Source organism: Electrona antarctica (genome assembly GCF_951216825.1).
Source record: "Electrona antarctica genome assembly, chromosome: 10".
Taxonomy (NCBI): domain Eukaryota; kingdom Metazoa; phylum Chordata; class Actinopteri; order Myctophiformes; family Myctophidae; genus Electrona; species Electrona antarctica.
In genome coordinates, this window is record NC_136791.1 from 4,570,461 (window position 1) to 4,585,853 (window position 15,393).

Consider the following 15,393-nt stretch of genomic DNA (forward strand, 5'->3'; position numbering starts at 1 on the left):
AATAGTAACACCCTAGAACCACACTCACACCCAGCCACACAATAAATAAATGGTGTGTAAGAAAAATAAATGTGCTCATAAAAGACAGATGTTGCCATTGGACACAATCTTAGATTTGGCTTCTGTCGTCCCATGAGAGAGAAAGGTAATACGCCAAAGGTAAATGGAGTTATACACACATTGGTTCTGCATGCCAGTCGAACAGTAATAGTCAGTGCTTGCTGCTCATAGTAGCTCGGCCCTGAACGCGTTCCACTGTGTACACACTGAAACACACCTTTAAGAGCAGGGTGATAAAAAGCCTAACCCCCATATTTTTGAAGGAAATCCCTCATCGCTGGCTGAACAATTTACAATCAGACTTTTGTTAAAAAATGGCGGCGTTCCCCGGGCACTCTAAAAAAACGTGCATCACGGCTCACGCACATGCAGTCTCTGTGCACTGTCTCTGCTAAAGTACATTTTTATGTCGGATTTGAAAGACTACAGCGAGGTGTATGCACACTAGTGACGGATGATATCAACACCCCATAGAAATCCTACACAAACTATCAATGATCCCCTGCAGCTCAAGCAGTAGTGGTCGTCTGGTTCGACATGCACCCCCCCATAGCAAACTCTTCTGATAAAGGGCTACTTAGAGGAACACTCAGGGTCTGTTTGCTCAGTGTGTGTGCTGTCTACACTGTGTGGAATATCCTGCTGACTACAGTGTGGGCCGTACCAGAGGTGTTGTCAAATGATCACTCATTCTGTTTTCTCCCTAAGTGGATGTATTGACCATATTGTATTTACATTATACATGGGGGGTGTTTCCCACCCCCTGAGTATGATGTAAGAATGGGTGCAAGTTGGGGGCCATGGGAAAATGGTCAATTGGGTGAACCAAATGCATATCCCTGGCATGCAACTTGGAAGGCAACTTGTCAATCATCTACAGGTGTAAAATCACTTGATCACTAAACCATAAGCTATACTGAATACTTTGGTGTGCGTTAAATAGAGCACATATTAGATCTACATCAAGCTCACAACGTGAAGCGTTGCTTGCCATGCCATTTTGTTCTTGTAGCCTGTCTACTTTCATGACCATTTTGACCTTTCAGGTGCAGATCTTACATCCCATACCCTGGAGGTATGACTGCTCTGTGATTGACTAGTCCGTTGCTAGGCAAACTAGATCACCAATGGTATAATTACATTATGACCTTTAGTCAGCTGAAAGTGACTAATTCTGTAGCATGGGCAGTTTGGGCACCTGTAATTTGAACCATCTAACTTCATTCATTTACCGACATTTTGATGGTGTGTTACCACAGAGAACCTCACAGAACTGCAGCATCACTCCCAATCTTCCGCCGTAGTCTGAAAACCCACCTTTTCAGACTCCATCATGGCCCATAGCACTTACCCTACCCTTATATAGCACTTTTTAGACTTAGATAGCATTTGAAACAGACTTATAGCATGTCATGTAGACAGCACAATAATTGCATTGTATGTAGTCATAGCACTTCATAGTACATATGTATAGCATAGTATAGTATAGTATATATGTATAGTTTATGTATAGTGTAATTATATAGATAAGTTCTAGTTACGTTCTTAGCTTACGCATGTTTCATGATAAATGCATTTTATATATGTGATGTATTCCCATGCCTTTTTGTTCTTGCTTAATGTAAATCGCTCTGGATTAAGAGCGTCTGCTAAATGCCTAAATTGTAAATTGTACTGTTATGTGTTTGTAAGGACAGAGAGTATGATAGTAAATATATAGTATATAGAACAAAGGATTCTAATCACACAAGTTTGACCAACACCGGGTGGAGACTAGAGGTCCAGAATAATGTCTCTCCCTGCAGTAAGTGACTGTACAGTTAGATAGTCATGTATTTATTTTTGATGTAATATATCATTGGGAGAGCTCAGCACCCTTTTGGGCGGGAACCCCTTTTGGTGTTAGCATTATGTTATGCTTTAGCTATTGAAAAATAGCAGATCTACAAGCTCATAGCGCGCCACCGAGTGGCGCGCTACGAGCTTGTAGGTCTGCTATTTTTGAAAAATCGAAGAACGACTGACAGAAACATAGCTTTTTCAGAAAACTGTCAGGATGTAGAAGACATTTTTAGAATCTGATCTCAGGTCAAAATGGGTTAAATAGTGTTTTTTGTGTGTGTAAAACTCCTTTCAGGTTGACCTTATCTCAGAGATACAGGTGTTCTAGTGGGATGTTTTGCTGTCAGAACATAATTGCATTTTCCTGTGAAATTTCATACAGTAGATCTCCTCATGACGACGTTAACGTCAAACTGAAGAGCTGTCATCTCAGGCATTTAATTTCACTGCTATCCAAGACTCTGTAACTGTATTGGATCAACCTTGATTGAAAGACATGCTATGACTTGTGTATTCATTACTGTACACCATCAATTCAGATTCACATACCTTCAAAAGAGCACTGCCTGTATCTTCCATTGGCATATTTATTTATTTTGTTTGTTTTTACAGCTGTACTGTATGAAATGTTGAAATCATTTTAAAAATGATTTCATAGGCCATGGCTCAGTGGTCCAGGCACCTTGGCTGGCAATCCAGTCTGGCAGTGTGCCGCGGGTTCGACTCCCGATCCCGACGGCCTTTACTGCATGTCTTCCCCCCCATCTCTCTCCCCATTTCCTGTCAGCCTACTGTCTGTCCCTCCATAAAAAATATAAAATAAAGGCGAAAGCCACAAAAGAAAAAGTTTAAAAAAATAATAATAATGATTTCATACCTGCAAAATCACTCAATATCCTAAAGAGATATTCAATTGTGTCTCTGGACTTTGGATTCATGAAAGTGCATTATAACCTTATTTGTGAAGGTCTTTTATTTTTTTAAATTAGGTTTTTATTTTGGTCATTGTAACAAACAGTTTAGCATCATATGGTATATTACATGTTTGTGAAGGTCTTTTAATGGTACAGATACAAATTATTGATTGAGTTTTTGAAATTTGTTTCCCATGACTTTTGTAACCCATTTTTTTTCACCCAGTGTCAATTGTCTAATGTAATCCTGGGCGCTACACTCCCTCTGCCAACCTGGGAGAGCACCGAACCGACCTTCCCATCAATGCATGAGGAGTCCAAACCACTTCTTTTAACCTGGCGGGGGAGAGTTTCCCCGGTTGGAAACACGTGGAAGTCACACATTATTCCAACCAGTTCCTTTCCCCTCCATCAGGCGCCCCGGGCTGGCCAGGGGGAGGCAGTATAGAGACCAGGATTACTGCATGTTTTTTCTTTGTGAGGGTACCTACCCTAGGAGACACAAGGCCCTTTGGCCAACCCCGCCTTCGGGTATGTACACTGATGACGCGGAGGAGAGGACACGCCCCACCGCCCACATCGTCCCCAGTGGAAATCGAACCGAGGACCTTCTAGAATCTAGATGACAGCCATCGATTCATTCATAAGCGAAGCGGTGAGTTTCTGAGAACATGAATTGACTATTTCTTACAAATTGCATAGCAATTAGTAGCACCCGAGATAGACAATTTTGAAACATTTTCTCCTGAAATTATTTAAACAGCACAAGTGCCACATCAACATTCGTCAATTTAAGATACTAAACCTCTAAGATATATTGTCCTATTCCATGACAACACAGTGGAACTGGAAAGAAGAAGCGGTTGAACCATTTTGTGGATAACATTTTTAGATGCTTGTTGTAAGTAAGTCGTAACGGAAACCTCAAACCTGTGACCATATTTTCACACCACCAATGAACCGCACATTCATAGAGAGGGGGGGGGGGGGGGAGCAATTATTTTAGTGCATAGTACACCTATTCACTGTATCCTTCGACACCGTGGATGTTGATTAGAATATTCAGTGGATACTTTGTGCAGTCAATGCTTGATGTGTTGCACTCTCGGAGATCACATCTCGGACTGCTAGCAACCACTTCTGTATAGTTTAGGGTTCTTATTTTCTGAAATCTTCTCGTTGAATGTTGCAGAAAATATCGTCTATCCGAGACCTATCCCTGAACAAATTAGGATTTTTTTAGTTTGTGTCAATGCTGGTTGATTTGGGTTTACGTTGTGCCAGCCCAGGGGAATCATATAGGAGAGTGATATGGCTTGTGGTCAGGTCGGTAATAGCAGGCCTGGCAACGCATGTGTCTAATTTGGGATACCACTGCTTTTTACAGCGTGTATAAGGGAAGAAACTTGCAAAGTTGTTTTTTAGTTCATGTAAGTGCTTCATAGCGAGGGAGGGAAGAGATGGTATGCCCGTCAGTGATACGGGACAGGAAGCTATGTAAAATGTTTATGGAAACCTCACCACCAGGACATATGCCTGTTGGAGACAGTGAAACCTCACCACCAGGACATGTGCCTGTTGGAGACAGTGAAACCTCACCACCAGGACATATGCCTGTTGGAGACAGTGAAACCTCACCACCAGGACATGTGCCTGTTGGAGACAGTGAAACCTCACCACCAGGACATGTGCCTGTTGGAGACAGTGAACTCCTCACCACCAGGACATATGCCTGTTGGAGACAGTGAACTCGGCTCATATGCGTTTTTCTCATTGACTGCCTGCAGCCACAAAGCTGTAAAAGAAAGACTGGGCTGGACGGAGAAGAATCAAGCTCTCTGTCATGCCCACACATGACCTGTAAAGGTATCAATCTCAATAAAGCAAGTTGCGGGGCTGAGGAGATGACTGGGCCATATCCTGAGGAGATGACGGGGCCATATCCTAGCCTGGAACTGCAGGTTCATAGAAAGTGCAGCGGAATTAGACTTGACACTCACACTAGTCGCGTCAGTGTAGCTTTGTATGACAAATCTACTGTTTTCAGCTGTGTAATATGAGGCTTCTCATCTACAAATATGACTAAATTTGACTGAGGGACTGCCATTGGATTTTTTTGAATTTTCGTTTTTTCATGTAATTTGAAAGCAGGGAATCTTAGCTTCAAATTGACATTGGTTGTTCAGTTTGACCCACCAGTTTTGGAGATATGGCTTATAGAGTAATGAGTAAGCGAGTTGAGAAAACAGGCTTGAAAGGTTCACTTCTGTGGACTCTAACATTACACCTAGCTACATGTTTAAGCATTTATTTCATATTTACATGTCAAGTTCAGCTCTGACACTTATTTCAGACATGCTCTAGTAAAAAAAAACGTTTTTCTCCTCTGGTGAAAAGCTGGATTTTGCGCGATGGCAGTCTCTCAGTCAAATGTGGTCACAAATCTGTTCATATGTGAAAGGGAATCACGTGTCAGAAAGCTGCATAGAAATGATAGAAGGAGTCACATAAAAGCAGGATAAAAGATCATCCATCATCATCCATCAACCCTAGTTGATGGAGACACTAGTTCAAATTTTTGAACTAGTGTCCCTATTTTGGACATATCATTATGTAAAAATATTCCAAATCTAATTCAAACCTCTGCCTGTGGCTGTCCCAGACATAACGTGGTCACCGTCCAACGGATGGACTTAAAAACCTGGCAGTCCCACATGACCCGAGGATGTGCAGTGCTAAGTGGGACTGGGAAGTCGTTCGGAGTCGGACCAACATTCATCCCAGATGATGATTCTCGGGGATGCATTGCAGTTGTTCTCAAAGAGGTGTCTGGGGACCCCCAGCGGTCACTGAGGGAGTTCCAGGGGGTCCCCAGCAAACCGAAACCGTTAAATGCCTTATTTCATTTCCCATTTCTTTGTAAATAGCTAAAATCTACAAGGTTACAACCCGTCATGATGCAACCTGTTTTGAGATTTGGGAACGGCTATTTTTCTTTTCTAATGGAAATAATTTCAAATAGGTAAATTTGGGGATCCTTTATATGAAAGGCTTTGAGAACCACTGCATTGTTGGACAGATGTGGTGGACATGTCAGGACGTAGGGTGGGACTGGGATCGAGGGGGAGGGGGTTTAGTGGGGTGGTAATGTGTCAGGGTGAGCAGCAGGCTGCCCCGGGGTGCATTCCTTCAGCCTGTGAGCCGCCAAAACACTTGATGAAAAGTGAAAGTGCAATGAAGAGTGTGTGTTTTCACAGAGAGTAATGCTCCGTCTGTCTGTCTTGTTCTGACACTTAGCTCTTCCCACTCTCCGCTTGTCCTCTTGTTTTTTTGTTTGTTTTGTCTTATCCCTTGTCCTTCCCTGGGGTCGTTCATGTGAAGACAGAGCCGGTGGATCACCTTCACCTCTGGGCCACTCAGGTTCATTGTAGAGCAATTAGCCAGCGCCCAACTTAAACTGCTGTGAGTTTCACCGCTGACCTCCACCTCCAAGATTAAAGACGGGGCTGACTTCTTGTTATGGAGCAAAATCATTTACGGTCTCTTGCGTGTCACTAGTTTGCCATAAAATCATTATTATTATAATAATTATTGTGACACACCACACTCCTAGCAGCAGTGGGGTGGTTATAGCTGGTTGTCAATAAATTGTTGCAGTCTCTTTGAAAAATGTCAAAAAACAGATGGGATCAGGGATGATGAACAATTGTGTGCCCTTTAGGTATTCTGGTTATGGCACTTTGACATGACAAGCCAGCTGTTCTGCTTGTTGGTGACACTTCTCCTTGAAGATATTTGAAACCACACTTCTCCTTGAAGCTATTTGAAACCACACTTCTCCTTGAAGCTATTTGAAACCACACTTCTCCTTGAAGATATTTGAAACCACACTTCTCCTTGAAGATATTTGAAACCACACTTCTCCTTGAAGCTATTTGAAACCACACTTCCTGAGAACAGGTTCAGCCCAGAGTCGAAGTGTAATTTCACTGTACGACCGTATCACTATACGATCCAGGACAAATTCCTAGTTTGTGAACATATATGGCCACTTATTCTGATGAGGTTCCTGTTGTAGAAGCTGTCTTAACCTTAGTCTCGCGTGGCCATTCCGCACCTCCCACAATTTCCAAATGCTTCCGGTCATGAAGCACGGAAGCTCTTTTGATGCTTAAGGGGTAAAGCAGAACCCCTGCCTTCCCTACTCAACGTTTCGTCTTTACAGTCGCGCAAATGTATCCTAATATAAATCAAAATCATCTAAGCATATATAGCTTACTGCTTAACCGAAATGGAAATGATGAAATTCGATTTAAAGATATTTTTTAATATATTTTTGTGAACGGAAATGAGCCAGCTTCCTGCCTCGGAAGTGTAGTGACTAATTACCAAATAATTACTTATTCACACATTGTGATTGATTGATCGATTGAATACTATATTAACAAGATTGGTAACAGTAAGAGTAGGTTGTGCTAAAAGGATAACCAAGGAGCTTGTTTCCATGGTGGTCCATTGTGCTCAATTAATCAGTAAGACTTACAAAATGTACAATACAGTGCATATCGCTAAAGCTCAGTAGTAGCAACACAAAAGGTATATTATTCTTTTCAAAACATATAGTTTTTTATGCAGCATACCATGATTAAGTAAAATCATGCCTTGAAAATGCAGGTATGGCCCGGACTGCTGGCCTAGTGGTCTGGGCAGCTACGCTCCTCCAATGTAGCCTGATTCAATCACGTGTCGCGGGTTCGAGTCCCGATCCTGGCGGCCTTTGCCGTGTGTCACTCCCCGTCGCCTAAATCTTAAAAAAAGAAAATAAAATGCAGGTATTGGAGGTGGAGGATAGAAAAGAAAACACTACTCCTCCTGGCATCGACTGAAGACCCTAAAGGCTCAGAAATGATCTGCAGAGTAACAGGTTGGCAGATCCACACATGTTGGCATGATCTTCTTGTAGTGCTGCCAGCTTCTGAATTATGTGTCCTCCAGCATCTACAGTTGAATAGATAGTACAAACAGACAGTGGTGGGAAAAGTACTCAAATGTTTTACTTAAGTAAAAGTATCAATTCTGCAACATAGAACTACTCCGTTACAAGTAATGCCCTAATCCTGGTCTCTAAACTGCCTCCCCCTGGCCAGCCGGGGCGCCTGATGGAGGGGAAAAGGAACTGGTTGGAATAACGTGTTCCTTCCACGCGCTACGTCCAACCAGGAAAACTCCCCCCTGTCAGGTGTAAAGGAGCAACTTGGACACTCAGGCATGAAGGAAGCATGAGTTCAAGTCCGTTGCTCTCCCAATAGAGCACCGAAGTCCTGACGTCACTGCCCTCTACTACCAGTAGAGGGCAGTGAGCGCCATGGTTCATGTATGTTTTTATAAGCATTGTACTCTCCATAGGGGGATTTTAGATCGCCTCATATAAGAACTGTGTTTGAAAAATAAACCGATCACCCCGGCCTTTTCACTCATATGGATATGAAGCATAGACTGAAGGTGGAAATGTACAAATATACCCAAAGAGTAACAAAATAAGCGTTAGAAACGAGCCAAACAACCCAGAGACTACATTTCCGGGTAGGCTGCTTCTGCCCGCAGCCCGTCGCTGAACATTAATTACGTTTATTTTTATTTTTATTTTATTGATATATAATGTATCGTGGTTAGTACGAGTCGAGTCACCACCAGCTGAGCTTACGTCAACGAGGAATCTCAGGAACGCAATATGTTGACAGCTGGGCGTGACGTATATGCTCAGCGACATTGCATTCATATGTAGTTTCAAGGCTTTTGCGGTCACATTAATTCCATTTTCTCTAGAAACTGGCTGTATCAAATATGAATGGACATCATTAACGACGCACAGCCACTCCCCTGACAGAAACACAGAGGTGGTCGGTTTATTTTTCAAACACAGTTCTTATATGAAGCGACCTAAAATCGCCGTTTGGGGATCTCAATGCAAATAAACAAATACATGAACCTGGAGATTGACGCCCTCTACTGAAAGTGACGTCAGACTTCGGAGCTCTATGTCCCCCATATATTGGGACTAGGTTGGCGGAGGGTGTGTAGAGCCCAGGATCACATTAGATAATTGACACAGGGGTGAAAAATGGGTTACAAAATCGTGGGATAAAAAAATATTTTAAAAAAACAAGTAAAGCCCTAACCACACCAGAGGGTCGAGGCGGTTTTAGCGTTGTCCCAGCGGAGTGACATGTCCTGTTGCACGTTGAGTGATTCAATGGCCCAACCCACACCAAAGAGTCACCATGAAACTCTAAAAGTCCGGAATTCAAAATGTACTTCAGTAAAAGTACAAAAGTATAAAAAGAAGTGTATAAAAATCGTTGGCCAAAATGTATATATGGCTGAAGTGGTTATCATATAAAATCTACAAAGTAACTAGTAACTAAAGTTTTCAAATAAATGTAGTGGAGTAAAAGTACAATATTTGCATCTGAGATGTAGTGGCATAGAAGTCAAAGTACTGGAAAGTGGAAATACTCAAGTACAAATACCTCAAAATTGTACTTAAGTAAATGTTAAGTAAGTAATAAGTTACTTTCCACCACTGCAAACAGAACCGAAAGAAAAAGACAACTGTCCGCGTATCCGTTGCCAACAGGAAGTGAATTGAAATTGGAACCCGTGGATATCATTCCCTGAGAATGTTTTCTCTGTTGACGGTGAAGTCGTTTCTTCAGATCGACCCCAATTTAGAGTCATGGTTCTCAATCATTATGAATTACAGTGTGTTAAATTAAACAACAAGACCGTCTTCCACTGTCCCTTGACAAGTATTGGCTCTTATCCAATCTGTTTCTGAGACGCTGGCCCCTCCAACGTATGGCTTGTTTGGAAGTATGACCCCCCCCCCCCAGGACCCCACTCACGATGTCATGTGGCAGCCAAGTCTATGGACTTTTAATGTTGGCTTTAACCCATTTAGGCCTGACCTCAAAATTTAAAAGAAATCTTCTAAATCCTCCAGTTTTCTGAAATAAATATTTTCACGATTTTTCAAAAATAGCAGACCTACAAGCTCGTAGCGCGCCACTCGGTGGCGCGCTATGAGCTTGTAGATCTGCTATTTTCCAATAGCTAAATTATAACAAAAGGGGTTCCCGCCCAGACTGGGTTTTGCAGTGACGTCATGTGGCAGAACACTACACAAATGTAAACAAATCAGATACTCAATATATCAAATTTATTTAGATATCTATAATTTATTGTAGCATCAGCAGCTGTGTAAATATAATCTAGACAAAGACTATGTAAAACAAATCTACAGCCTCAATGTTTGATCTTGTGTATAGGCTATCTCACAGGAGAAGAAAGCTTCTTTTCTTTGTACACACATGGAATTAACATCAAACCTTTTTATCACCAATCCAACCAGAAATTAATTACTTTAATTCTCTGTCACGATGGATTTCATGCTCTGCGAGTCACACAGTCTATCTTTTATATCATGTCGCACGCAAGATATTTGCTTGGGAGCAATTAGGGAACCTCTCTGAAGACGAATGCATGTTTGTGCCCGTTGTGTGCAGGATATCAAAGTCTATTGACATCATGACGGAACAAGCCTACGGTGAAGTTCAGTTCCATTAGAATGTTTCAAAGCGAGGCCGTCTTGGCCGTGCGCCCAGGAACAATCCTGGGGCTCCTTGCCTCCTTCAGCTTTTTGTCTCGCAGCAGTCTCCCGGTGTCTCATAGCGCCACTGATGACCACACACGTGCGCCCACACATACACCCACACAGCCTGAAGTGCACGCAATAACACAGACATGCTTTAGTGCCCGTCCGTGCACACAGTACAATTCATTTCGGATTAAGGATTTCAGTTCCACACGTGAACATTTGGACCAGGTGGTTCTTTTCACCCACCATCCCCCGCCCGACTGCTAACAGAAGTAGCGGCGCGACTTGAAGGGTTCCTCAGACAGCCATGACTTTGGCCCTCGACCAGGCTCTGAGAGAGGGAGCCTCACTGTGGCCCTGGACCAGGCTCTGAGAGAGGGAGCCTCACTGTGATTGGCCCTGGACCAGGCTCTGAGAGAGGGAGCCTCACTGTGACTCCACTCAGGTCCTTTGGCCCTGGACCAGGCTCTGAGAGAGGGCCCTGGACCAGGCTCTGAGAGAGGGAGCCTCACTGTGACTCCACTCAGGTCCTTTGGCCCTGGACCAGGCTCTGAGAGAGGGCCCTGGACCAGGCTCTGAGAGAGGGAGCCTCACTGTGACTCCACTCAGGTCCTTTGGCCCTGGACCAGGCTCTGAGAGAGGGAGCCTCACTGTGGCCCTGGACCAGGCTCTGAGAGAGGGAGCCTCACTGTGACTCCACTCAGGTCCTTTGGCCCTGGACCAGGCTCTGAGAGAGGGAGCCTCACTGTGGCCCTGGACCAGGCTCTGAGAGAGGGAGCCTCACTGTGGCCCTGGACCAGGCTCTGAGAGAGGGAGCCTCACTGTGACTCCACTCAGGTCCCCCCCCCCCCCCCCCCCCCCCCCCCCCCCGCCGTCCCCCACCCCACCCCCACCGGGCTGGGTTTTTCTTCCATCTCTGTTTTGGTGCCTTTTGTGCAAATTCTCCAAGAGCACCAAATCATCAGCCATAGTTAAAACACAAGCCTACAACTCTTGTAGGCTTGTGTTTACTGTGGCTGATGGAGGAGAAGCAAATAAAACCTAAACATAGACTTAATAGAGATGAATCACAGGAAAAGTCAAGATGTTAACGAGAACTGGTAGTTTTACTTTCCTGTCGAAACCCCTTCAGGCCTTCATTTTATAAACCATGTACAGGAGGTGAGATTGAATGAGCGCCTTGTTTATTCCGCATTACAAATGGTGATTTTGATATGTAAGTAGCATAATATTGTGTGTCAAGTGCATATCTCCTTGCAGCATCCTGTACAAATCACTGGGTAATTACTGTAAATCCATGTCTGCCTGGTAGTATTACAGCTAATTGATGTGGCATTCATGCCTGAAGGATGGGGAAACTGTACACGTTTAACGTTTTCCAACCTGTGCTTAAAAAAGGATTTGTGGGAATTACTGCGGCAGAGGCACATTTTGTGTTTTGCTGCATTGTTGCCTGTCATACCATGGAGTGATAAGAAAATGCTGGGACAAAGAGCTGCACCATTTGCTTGAATGCTAATCTGAACATGAGATGGAATAAACCATCACACAAGGTGCATACAAGCAACCATGGCTTACAGAGAGCGTGGAATCCAGCATTATTCACTGCTAGAGTTGCACCTCCTTGATTCTGCCAGTCAGACATAATCTATGACATAATCTATGAAATTTCTGAATTTCGTCATGGGTTTCCTTTCTGATCAGTCTTAACCCATTTAGGCCTGACGTCGAAATTAAAAAAATGTCTTTTTTTTAAAATCAGTGGTTCTCAATATTTCGTGTCAAAGACCCCAAAAATTATCTGTAATTGGCCGCCGACCCCCATCTGAAAATATGTTGTTCCAGTGACCCCCTGGAGGCAATTAAAGATTTGAGTTAAAAACTGAAACTCTGAAAGAATATATATTCAAAGATTTGAGGCACATTTTCACGACTTTTCAAAAATAGCAGACCTACAAGCTCATAGCGCGCCACTCGGTGGCGCGCTATGAGCTTGTAGATCTGCTATTTTTCAATAGCTAAAGCATAACATAATGCTAACACCAACAGGGGTTCCCGCCCAAAATGGCTTAGCAGGTGTACAGTATCTCTATACAGTGGTCCTCTATATCATTTCTCACGAAACAAGAAGTAGGTACATTTAACTGACACCTGGAACCCATTCATACCACAAGAGGCGGCACTTTAAGCCATTTGATCTGCAGGGCTCAGCTGTCCTATAAACACACACATTGTAAACACGATACCATGTGGCTAGTATTCTTTTGGTGGGAGCCCAGTTCATGCCATCTGCACTACAGCTGGTTGTGGAACTCTGACATGAGTCACGATGGCGAATTACTTGGCACGTGTCCCATGTCGTCAGGAAGAGGCCAGGCCTTTTCCTCGTTGAAGTTTGAAACTGCGTATTTGGATGTCTTGACAGTAAAGTAAATAACGTACTAACAATGGTATTGACTTTATCTCCTTGGTACAGCCTTGGCAAGAACTGTTAGGATGTGCAGAAATGTAATGTATTGGATTTCCTCACTGCCATTGAGGACTGACCCTTATTGCCTCGCCTTGTGTCTGCAAAGTGCCATATAGAGCGTCGCAGTCCCGCCCCCTACCAGGGCCCAGGAAATGATTCTCTGTTCATTTTCCTCATAGACATTTCAGAAAGTATTTATTTAAAGACGTTTACGCCGCGGACAAAGCCAACTCTTGTCGTGACAAATCATGACAACAAACACAATTTTTCGGGCCAAACAAAGAATTAGAAAGTAGAAAAAAACGGCAGGTTACAACACTTTATTTGTTGTTTTTCTTCTATGTAATTATTTGTTTGGTCCAAAATATTGTGTGTGTTGTCATGATTTGTCACGACTCGAGTTGGCTTCGTACAACACTTAAAAGGTCTTTAAATAAATACTTTTTGAAATGTCTAGGGGAAAAATGCATTGTGATTCATTTCCTGGGCCTGGCGTCGTCATGAAAGGGGGCGGGACTGCGACGCTCTATACGCTTGAGACATTGATAACTACATTTTGTTGAACATCTGCGAGTGATGCCTTGACCTGAGGAGGCCCGAGGTCAGTGCTCAGCCGAGACAGATGCCTTGTTCACTCAGCGGTCAGCAGATCAGCTTGAGAGACGTCCTACAACTCCTATCCCTTTTTAATTAGGCCCAAACAGGCGTGTGTCATGGATCATCAGGTGAAGCTAGCATCTCGAGGCATAACGGTACTTACTGAGGGTGCAGGTCATGCTCTGCCCTAGGAACCCTAAGCTCCCCTCCCGTCACACACGCTCTGCCCTAGGAACCCCAGCTCCCCTCCCGTCACACACAGGTCACCCTCTGCCCGAGGAACCCTAAGCTCCCCTCCCGTCACACACGGGGCAAACCGCTGACCTGCGGGCATGTAGCGCACCGTTTAAAACTTAACTGTTGCCGACGGGGGTCATGCTTTTTAAGGAGATTTGAAATGGTTTGTTTGATCTGACATTGATCCTGAGTGACAGCTTCAAATTTGTGGACGCCAACTTCCAGATAGATACTTTATTTGTCCTTTCGGAAATTTGTTTTGTGCACAGCAGTCATCAGGATATACATAAAACATATGCAAACAAACAGATCACAGTACGTAGACAATAAAGAAACAATGCCAACAGAAGGCCACCAGTCATAGTTCCAAGAGGCGTCACATCACACTTTATGCACAGAACTGAGATGGGGCCTGCTTGTTCATAAGTCCTATACTTATGGGAACAAACGATCTTGAGGCCCAGCTAGCCTGCAGAGAAGGTACCATGTACCGTCACCCTGATGGTTAAATAGGGTATTGGCTGTGTAACTGGTGTGTATTGTCCCTAGTAATAGCTTTCCTCTTCCTGAGTACCCGGGTCTCATACATTGAGGTCATACTCCATTGTCATTTATGTCATCGAGTATGAATTGCGGTATCCAGTACTTGACTAGTTAACATCTCTGCCAACCATTTTCCAAAGTACACTCTGTGGTGTTGCTGCACGGTACCCCATTCGACTGTTTCAGTGCATAGAAGATGCAAAATCAACCGTCATCAGGACCATGCAATGGGCCCAGTATGGACATTTTCCACATACTCACTGTTTCAGTATGTCATTATCACCTATTGTGACGGAGGTGATAATGGTATTTTTGTGTCACTGATGTCAATGGCGGAGGCACGCCGTGTCTGGTGGCCTTGAAGCCACGTGAGGCACCGCCGAGCGAGTCGCCGTGCCGAGCGTTGCGAAGGCCACCAGACCCGACTCAGCGCCGTCCGAGTTACGTCCCGATAGGCAGAGAATAGTATATATTAGTAGCCCCTAGTTTCCATGCGCCGACAATAGAGTTGGAAATGACACGTTCAGCCAAACACCACAATGTCTAGTATGCCAATCCTGTTATATCCTGATAACGGTTGATTTCGTCTATTCATTTTAAAGAACAGATTGATTTTACATTCTAGCCAAAAGGTAGTGATTGATTTTCAAACAAAAGCTTTTAATGTCGATGACTTATTAACCATGCATTGATTTAGCCAACATTGACTCAGACTCTAAGAATTATAAAAAACATTTTTTAGATATGCTTTTGTGGCTTTCGCCTTTTTATTTATTTTTATCAGGTGAAACCTGACCTACAACAGCCCCTGAAATGTACGCGACCATTCACGACCTAGTCGACTCCAGGGTTGCCAAGTCCGCTTATTGTTTTTTTACCCACAGTTTTTTGCCTGGTTTTTGGAGGTTGGTTTGGCTTATTTCTGTCGAGACAGTTGCCAACACTGGCAACAACCCATAACATCCCCTCGACTGCACGGCATGCAGAGTCACAAACTCAACGTCTGCACGGCATGAAGACTCACAACATAATACTAGCCATGTGCAAATTGACGCCAGCAACCAGGCATGTGG